Genomic DNA, 9,640 nt, shown 5'->3' with positions numbered 1-9,640 from the left:
AAGAAGATGCATTTTCACCATTTATAATGAATATTACTTGATATGTATGATGAAATAGATTGCAACCTCATATTTCATTATAAATGTTGAAATGCGCCTTATTTTGTTATCATATAATAATGAAATTACTTCTTTCGATTTTTAAACTTTTATATTTTAATATTAAAAAGTCAATGTTATTTTGAGTGTATAATAAAAAGTCACTTTCATATTTAAATATTCTTTCCGTATAAATGAGTATAAAATTTGTAGGAAATGAAATAGTACTTTTACACTGCATTCTCGGGTTTAGAAATGATAAGATTGGATAGAGTAAGAAAAGAAAATAAAAGAAATTATATACTTAAAAGGAATTCTCGAGTTAAAATAAAAGAAAAGAAAAGAAAGTAATTATTACATTCTTGAGTTAGATTGGAAGGAAAAGATATGAAAAAAAAATTGTAACTTTACAATTATGTCCTCATAGCAACATGGCAAAGAGAATTAAGATAAGGTAAATTGGTAATATGGTAATGGGATATAAACTTTCCTTCACAAACCGGCCATATTTGGCAGGAAAGTTTTAAAGGAAAAAATGCTTAACATTTCCTTCCATTCTCTTTCTTTTCTTTTAATGAAAAAACTCAAGAATGAAAAAAGAAAAATTTTCTTATCTTTTTTTTTTCTAATCCTTTAAATAAAAATTCAAGAATGCAATGTTAGAGAGAATTAGTCAATTACAAAATTGTATTTAGTAATTATTGATGAAAGAGATATTTTGGAAGAAAAAATTTAATATTAAATATGGTAATTATTAAGAGATAAATGTAAATAATATAAAATTATAGGTTCAACTGCAGTTAGAATTGTAACCCACTCACCGCCTCACCTTCCAATTACACACATCTCTGTCTAGCCTTCCACGTATGCTCTGCTCCATTGTTTTCTATTCTGGTTATAAAACATCAATGGCGACTTCATCTTCATCTACAATTTCTCCCCCTTGGTCAATCGCTCAAAGGATGGTCATTATACCCAAGACAACGATGCCGTCAAACGACAGGAAGACTACATCAACGTCGACCACGATACACCGCAGCTATTGTCTACCACCACGGAGACCATAGCAGCTGAAAATAGGTTCGTACACTCAGTTGTATCAATTTTGTATTCAAGTGTTTTGATTTTTTTATGTTTATTTGAGTTATGTTCGTAATTGAGATGCTAAGTGATTATGATGGAATATTTCTCCTTTTTTGGTCAGAGTTAGCATGGGATTTGTGGACTGGAGCTGTTGCTATTGGAACCAGATAACACCTTCATCCAGTCTCCTCAGGGTAATGCATCAACCCTCCCTCCGAATTCACAAAGCTCCAATGAGTGGTAAGCTGCCACCACCTGTCAATGTCTGAGTTTGAAATTAGGGCTATTTTTTAGGTTTCGTTTGCTACATGTTTATACCACCCGTCCACACCATAAGATTACTTCTTGATAATTGCATTGGTTATTTAATGTAGCACTGATTTTCCCTTTTCTCATTCTGACTCAAGTATCGACAACTATGGATTCGAGTACTTTGAGAAGGAATCTAAAGAAGAATATGTTGACATTGAAACAATTCGAACGGTAGACTTATAAAATTTGTGATTTCCAACTTTGTTTCGTGCTTTGCAATAGCCTTTTGCTGATAAGAATGGGGCTCTCTTAGATGCGTACTCCCAAACTGAAAAACAGTTATATTTAATAAAATCTGCATACTCCTGACGAATTTTAAATTCTCCAAATTGAAATTATAAATCATGTAGCGTTCAATAAAATACTTGATTATTCACTCAATTTGCATCCAAAGAAAACCCTTAAACAAACAAGATTTGTTAATTTACGATAGACGTATGATCCGTTACATTAGACTACATTACTTCTTGGAAGCATAAAAGCAGTTCAAAATAGCCTTCTTATGAAAACATACAACTATATAGACATTATTCTTCGTTTTTTTGCTGCACATTTTTATCTACTTCGTTAATTTGACTGTTTATATTTGCCTTCTTTATTTCATGACATCCAGGGCAACTGTATTTGCTAAGAGCTGATGTTGAAGTTAGATACCTTCTGTTCTTTATTGCTTTATTTTGTATGTAGCATTCTAGATTTGTTTTTATGTTTACATTTGTTTTAGCTATGAGCTAGGCACTTTACATACTTAATAACTATCAGGTCGATATGGGTGTGGTTGGTTCAAGAGTAAAACTGAACCCAAATCAATCTGTTTGCATATTAAGAACGGGTTGATGCATTTTGACCCGTATGTTATCTCATAATGGGTTAAAGCGTTTTTTTTTCGGGTCATAAATTTAATCGAAAGTGACGTGTTCTGTTTTTTGTAATGGGTGAATATGGTTTTGGTTTTGGTTTAGATGAACAACTTCGTGTTTTTATGAGACCAAAACGGATGTAGTCGGTTCAGGAATAAAACTGAACCTGAATCAACCCGTCTGCGTTTTCAGAACGAATCAACGTTTTTGTTTTAGCGTATACGAATTTTTTGTTCTCTACCGGGTCGAAAGGGGCTTTGTTGGTCCACAAATAAAACTAAACCGAAACACCCAAACGACCCATTTGTTGTTTTACAATGAGTCACAAAGTTTTTGAAATCTATGGTTGTAAATAACCTTTTATTAATTCCAAAAATAACAATAATAAAATTGGACCATTTGCATTTTTATGACTGATATACCCAAAATGTGTTGGCTTATTATGACCGATGTACCCAAAACATGAACCAACCACACCTGTTATTCATAATAATGCAAAAATCTCTATTACCTGACATGTAGAGTGAAGAGTGATTGACAAATAACTTATTAGTACTACGTTCTCTATCATTCATGACCTTTTTCCTATAAATGAACTGGACTAACATGAACAAGGGTATGTTCCTGTTAACTCATTTAACTTTTAACGAACACGAACACGAACACGTACATAGGTTTAAACTGGTTTGTATTTAATATATATGAATTAATAGGTGTACTAGCATGTACTAGCAGTACTAGCAGTCTAGCATATTTAAGTGATGATATGAGTGTGATTTGTAGATGTCTTGCTATGGGGAAGCTAATGGGGTGAGCTAGGACAAGAACAGTGGCAAATGGTCAAAGAAATGCAAAGACTAAGAAAACAAAGGTTCAAATAAGTTGGAAAGGATGGTTAGCTTTCGTGGTTGATGGTCCTAAAGTTAGCCATTATTTGACTATATATATTTCTTCTCTCTTTGATTCATGGCTCAATTGTATCTTGTCTTTTATTGCATTTCTTTGACCATTTAATTTGACAAACATTTGAGTTTATTGAACGGGGAGAAACAACGAATTAGAATTGATGTAGGCTGCTTAATAATAAAAACTGTTAGTCTACAGTCTTCAATGTCCCAAGTGTTTATGGTGGTTTAATTTGTGTTGCGAACCTTAATACATAAAGAAATATTAAAAAAATACACCATACTCCGCTGCATCGCGGCGGGTCAAACAACTAGTTTAATACATTTAGGACACAATTTTAGAAAATCCCAAAAGTAATTCAAAATATGAAGGGAGTGGTTATGTTTCCTAGTTAAATAAGAATTTGTTTAACATTTAATGCCCGTTAGTTTGATTAACCATAGTATAGTGAAAATATGTAATCATGATGCCATATATAATAAAAGGATTTTACATTACTTTTATTTAATATCGTGAGTGCTCATCACATATACTGATACCTAATTTTGAACTATCACATACTACTCGATGTATATATCATAGTAATCACAGCTAGAGATCGACGAGGATTAACCTGCTCTCCTCATACGATCGAGGTTCAATGGTTCCTCAAATCTTGTACTTATCATGGGCGTGACCCAAACAACCAAACTCCCGACAGTGGGGTTGCCATTAGATGTAAGCACTTCTAGCACTCATCTTTTCTTTTAAGTGTTATGCAAGTAATAAGCAGGAGTGATAATAAAGCTCACATGTTAAGCATTCCATCCTAGCCTTAACATTAGACTCGTCGTATGCTCTCCTAGTCTCCCGCATAGCCGGCCATAGGGGAGGGCTCAAGTCCCAGGCCAATCCCCTTAGAAGGCCCATGGATTTTTGTAACTTTCTTTACACATATTCATGTGTGTGACACTGTGACCTTTCAATAGGCCCATCATCATCATCCATACCTATCACCTAACATTTAAATAACAAATAATAATACTAATAACATGGTGGTTCAAGGACGGATCAAGCATCACATTGATTAAAGTTTTCATTCTAGTAACCGGTAATGTAGTATTGCATTAGTCACCGTTGATGTTTAATCTAATTTTTAATGAATCAATTTTTTTGTTAATTTTTTTACTTTTTTATAAAATATGGGCCTAAATCTAAACACTTATCCAGTTATCAAAAATGTTAAAAGATATTAAATCGTGTTGTTATTATCTTCGAGATGCATTGAAAAATGATGAAGAATATGACAATGATGCTGAAGAACTTTATGTGAAGTTGAAGTTGTCATAGAAATTTTACCTAGTTATATTATATACTATCTTAAACAAATATCTTTTTATACTAATACGTTACTTTTTATTTTTTTACGTAGTCAAATTATTAATTCTATTGATGTTTTAAACAATATAAAACGAGTATATTCTTATCCTATAAGAGCATCACGAATCCTTTAAATACTTTAGCAGGGCCGTCTCCGAGAATACAAAAAAAATCAGGGCCTGAGACATAAAAAACAAAAGGCCCTAAAATAAAAATTCAAACTTTTATATAGTAAACAAAACAAAAGTTTTTTTTAGCAAATTGATCTAACTAAATTACTTAAACAATTTGTGCATTTCTTAACTTTTCTTCTATTTTTCTATTTTAACTAAATTACTTAAACAATTTGTGCATTTCTTAACTTTTCTTCTATTTTTCTATTTTTCATGTTTTTCATATAACTAAAATCAGTGAACATCAATATAATGCAAAATTTATGTAAGATTAGAGAGAACGGATATTCACTTCTTCAATAATGGAAGGTATGTGGTTGGTGTTCCGAAAGTTTGAATAAAATAGGGTAATCTCTTATCATTGCTTTTGTGCGATTAAGGAGCAAATGAGGTAATCTCTTATCATTACTTCCCCGTCCGCTCTTTGTTGCACGCAATGGTGGAAACAAGAAATTTTAATTGAGGGGTTCGAATAAAACTTTATTGTTAAAGCCACAAGTGTATGCCAGTTACTTTTCTAACAATGAGGATATTATACGTGAAAATACTTGCTGTCTTTATATAATATACTTTCAATCGGTATTGAAAGAATATGATTAAATAATATAATAAGCTTTTTTATAAAATTATATTTAGAATGTACCTATGTAACATAAATTAAATGAGGGATAAATAAATACAGATAAAAAATGTTTGAACATTAGATAAAATTTAAATAAAACGTATAAAGAAAAAAAGTCTTACTAAATTTTTTTAAATAAAAAAGAAAAGTAAATAAATAACAAATTAGTCATATAGCAAAAGGATGCTACCTAATTCCCACCAGTTAAATAAAATATTAAAATACAAGCTGTACTTTAGTTTTAGGTTGTCTTTTTCATTTCTTTACGAGTCATTCCGCCGCTGCTTCTACAGTCCTCGTCTTCGCCGGAAAAAATTCCAAAAACTCAAAATCCTGTTGCTTCTATGGTCCTCGTTGTTGGGGACCAGTGGTGATCAGTCAACGGTTTAACGATTAAACCCGGTTTTAATTATAAAGGTTTCATAGATATTAATCATATTAATAACAGAATACGCACCGGAATACAAAAACGAGTAATCACCATTTAACGGAACCGTACAAGATCCGGTTACATACGATACGAGTACGATACGAAACACCCAAAGAAACATAAATCTAAACCGACAATATTTAAGTTTACCTCGGTTAATGAATAACCGGTTGAGACACCGAGAGTCAACGAGCGACGCTAGATGACGAAACGAAAAAACTCGGTTGCGGCGGTGGTGTTCAAAAGCAGCAGCGGCTGAGCAGGATGATGATGACTAGTGGTCGGCTTTGGTTCCTTTGGCGGCTGAGTTTATATGCCGTAAACAATAATAATAATTCTATGTTTCACAAGCAGGTCACGAGTTAATATATGTTGACTTGGGGGCGGCTCCAATTACGTTGGAGTGTGCTCCAAGAGTTTTTTTTTGCTTGGATTATTATTATTATTAGGTTTCATATATAATAAGATTGTATAACAATCTTATAATCATATTAACTAAACATTAATTGGGCCTAAAGTCCAACTCATTTTAACTCTTATTTAAAGACTGAACCAATTTATTTATCTAATAAATAAACTTTGAAATATTATTTATATTTGGTATAAATAATAATCAATAGTCATTCGCTAATACCGTTAACTAATTAAGCGGATTTTATGCTCGTTACCCAAGGTGTAACTCTCACGGGTCACAACCCGGTCGACCACGTTGACTTATCCGAACTGGTCCATAATTCCAACAGTCTCCCATTTGGACGGATTCGGTTAAGTTTCTCAACGCTGACAACCAGCGGTGCTCTAGCTACACATGGCTGCCCCCAACAGGTTATGACATTTTAAATACGTTAACCAAAAGATATTGGAATACACTATTGCAAGATAATGAATATATAGTAATCGTTGTCATATATCATTTCCGTATAAGACACCAATTGAACAATGAGACATGGATCAAATCAATCTCATATGGCGTTCAATCATTATCATTTTCGTTCTCGAGTCAAAGTGGTCCAATCAAACACACGGTAAGTTTGGGTAAGGCCTCACACTTTACCAGTTTGAATCAACGAAAGCGCCAAGATGTCTAACTGTTACATATCATGTAAGAGTACAGAATCCCATCTTGATTACATACAACTCCCACTGAACTTCAGAATACTCCCAACCAATGCCTTTATGACTGCTAGTTACGCGACAGCGATTGACACTGATCAAAAAATACCTTTAGTAAACGAAAGTTCTAATATGTATCTCAGGTCTAAGGATACTAAATGAGCATACCAATATCAAATGCATCTTATGACTAAGATCCATGAAGATGATTTGATGTGAGTTACATCCAACGTCATTCATAATGAGGTCTGTGAGTTTGTAAGTCAACCCTTTGAGTCCAAAGTCAGAATAGTCTTAATTCAGAGTCGCTCCCACGAGTCTGACCGACTACGGATAATTTAGAATACAATATTCATGGATTAAACGTATTAAAATGAACACAACTATAATATTCAACGTTTGTATTTAACAATTAAATCAAAAGAGAACTCAAAAGTATAACTGTTTAAATGTTTATACATCCAAATACTAAATCAAAACAAGTTACTAGCTAATCTAAGACCGATAGCATCCCTGTGATGGTCATGCTTGTCCTGAGTCATCGCTTAGTGAACGGGTCTGCTAAGTTTTGATCTGTGTCTACTTTGCTTATTATGATGTCACCTCGTTCCAGTATCTCCCGTATGAGGTGGAACTTCCTTAGAATGTGCTTGGCTCTGTGATGGGATCTGGGCTCTTTGGCCTGAGCAATGGCACCTGTGTTATCACAGAACACCTCGATTGGTTTGCGAATACTTGGAACCACATCGAGATCGGTGATGAACTTCTTCATCCAAGCAGCCTCCGATGCGGCTATATATTCGGATTCGGTGGTAGAATCCGCCACTACACTCTGCTTGGAACTCTTCCAATAAATGGCTCCTCCATTTAGAGTGAAAACAAAACCTGACTGCGAGCGAGAATCATCTCGGTCAGTCTGGATGCTAGCATCAGTGTAACACCTTACAGTGAGCTCCTCCTCCACTCCCCCAAACACCAAGAACATATCTTTAGTCTTATTCAAGTACCTTAGAATATTCTTTACGGCAGTCAAATGGGCCATGCCAGGACTCTGTTGAAAACGACTGGTCATGCTCAAGGCATACGAGACGCCTGGTCTAGTACATAACATAGCATACATGATAGAACCAACCGCAGAAGCATATGGAATTGCTTGCATATGCTTAGATTCAATGTCCGTTGCCGGAGATTGCGATTTGCTCAACACGGTTCCTTTAGTCATTGGAACAACTCCTTTCTTGGAGTTTTCCATTGAGAAGCGTGCCATTACTTTGTCTACGTAAGTACTTTGACTTAACCCTAGAATCCGCTTAGATCTATCTCTATAGATCTTTATTCCCAGAATATATGCGGCTATCCCATGATCTTTCATTGCAAAACAAGATTCCAACCAGTGCTTAACTTTCTTAAGCATATGAATGTTGTTTCCAATGATCAGTATATCATCCACATACAATATGAGGAATGATATAGTGCTCCCACTAGCCTTTCTATAAACACAAGGCTCATCTTCATTTTTGGCAAAACTAAACTCTTTGATTTTCTCATCAAAGTGAAGATTCCAGCTTCGAGACGCTTGCTTAAGTCCATAAATGGACTTATTTAATTTGCAAACCCTATTAGGATATTTAGGATCAAAAAAACCTTTAGGCTGAACCATATAAACATCTTCAGAAAGATGTCCATTAAGAAAAGCGGTTTTGACATCCATTTGCCATATCTCGTAGTCATAGTAAGCGGCTATGGCAAGTAATATCCTTATTGACTTAGTCATAGCAACGGGCGAGAAAATTTCATCATAGTCAACACCTTGAGTTTGAGTAAAACTTTTCGCGACTAGCCGTGCCTTATAGGTTTGTACATTTCCATGCATGTCGGTTTATCTCTTGAAAATCCATTTGCTCCCTACTGCCCGACTATCGTGGGGTCGCTCAACCAAGTTCCAAACTTGGTTATCCTGCATGGATTGCATCTCGGCGTTCATGGCATCTTGCCATTTCTCGAATTCCGAATCCAAGATGGCAGATTTGTAGTTAGTAGGCTCGTTGCCAGACTCGGCTACTAATAAGACTTCGGGACCATCTAGATGCCATAAGTATCTAGAATTTGGTACGGGAGTCCTACTACTTCTGCGAACGCTCGTGTTCACGTCTGATGTATCAGCAACAACAACAACCTGTTGATCAGACGCTCCAACTTCCTCAGCGGTTGTTTGTGGTTCTTGAATTTCTTCAAGATCGACAATGTTATCTCTAGTTCCTCGATTGAGAAATCTTCTCAAGGAAGTGGCATTTCCTCTTGATAGAAATCGTATTTGTATCAGGATGAAAGAAGTAATAACCGCTTTGGTTATAGTATTCGACGAAAACAACTTTTACGCCGCAGGGATCAAGTTTGTCATCAGACTCACTTGATATGTAAGCATCACATCCCCATACTCTAAGGTAAGACAATTTAGGCTTCTTTCCCTTGTGCCATATCTCATATGGGGTTTTGTCTATCTTCTTAGTTGGAGCTAGATTGACAATGCGGGTGGCGGTCATAAGGGCGTAACCCCAAAAGGAGTGAGGCAAGTTAGTTCTACACATCATCGATCGAACCATGTTTAGCAAAGTTCGATCCTCCTCTTGCTCACGCCATTATGTTGGGGTGTGCCAGGTGGAGTGAGCTGTGAAACAATTCCATGCTCTTTTAGATGAGTGATAAATTCTGAGCTGAGATACTCTCCACCTCGATCTGATCG

At 35.1% G+C, this 9,640-nt stretch overlaps 1 long non-coding RNA gene across 1 annotated transcript; it reads left to right on the top strand.

The window, feature by feature from the left end:
- The first annotated feature begins 939 nt into the window (after positions 1-939).
- LOC143597933 (uncharacterized) lies at positions 940-3,377 on the top strand. Its single transcript, XR_013147014.1, has 4 exons — positions 940-1,119; positions 1,244-1,362; positions 2,048-2,079; positions 3,078-3,377. It is a non-coding gene; the product is annotated as an uncharacterized LOC143597933 (long non-coding RNA).
- The last annotated feature ends 6,263 nt before the right edge of the window (positions 3,378-9,640 follow it).

Source organism: Bidens hawaiensis, unplaced genomic scaffold, assembly GCF_021521415.1.
Source record: "Bidens hawaiensis isolate Kalapana, Puna unplaced genomic scaffold, B.hawaiensis_p1.1 tig00001842_1, whole genome shotgun sequence".
In the NCBI taxonomy this organism is placed as follows: Eukaryota; Viridiplantae; Streptophyta; class Magnoliopsida; order Asterales; family Asteraceae; genus Bidens; species Bidens hawaiensis.
The sequence above is the reverse complement of the archived record's forward strand: the minus strand, read 5'-3'. Positions and strand labels throughout refer to the sequence as shown.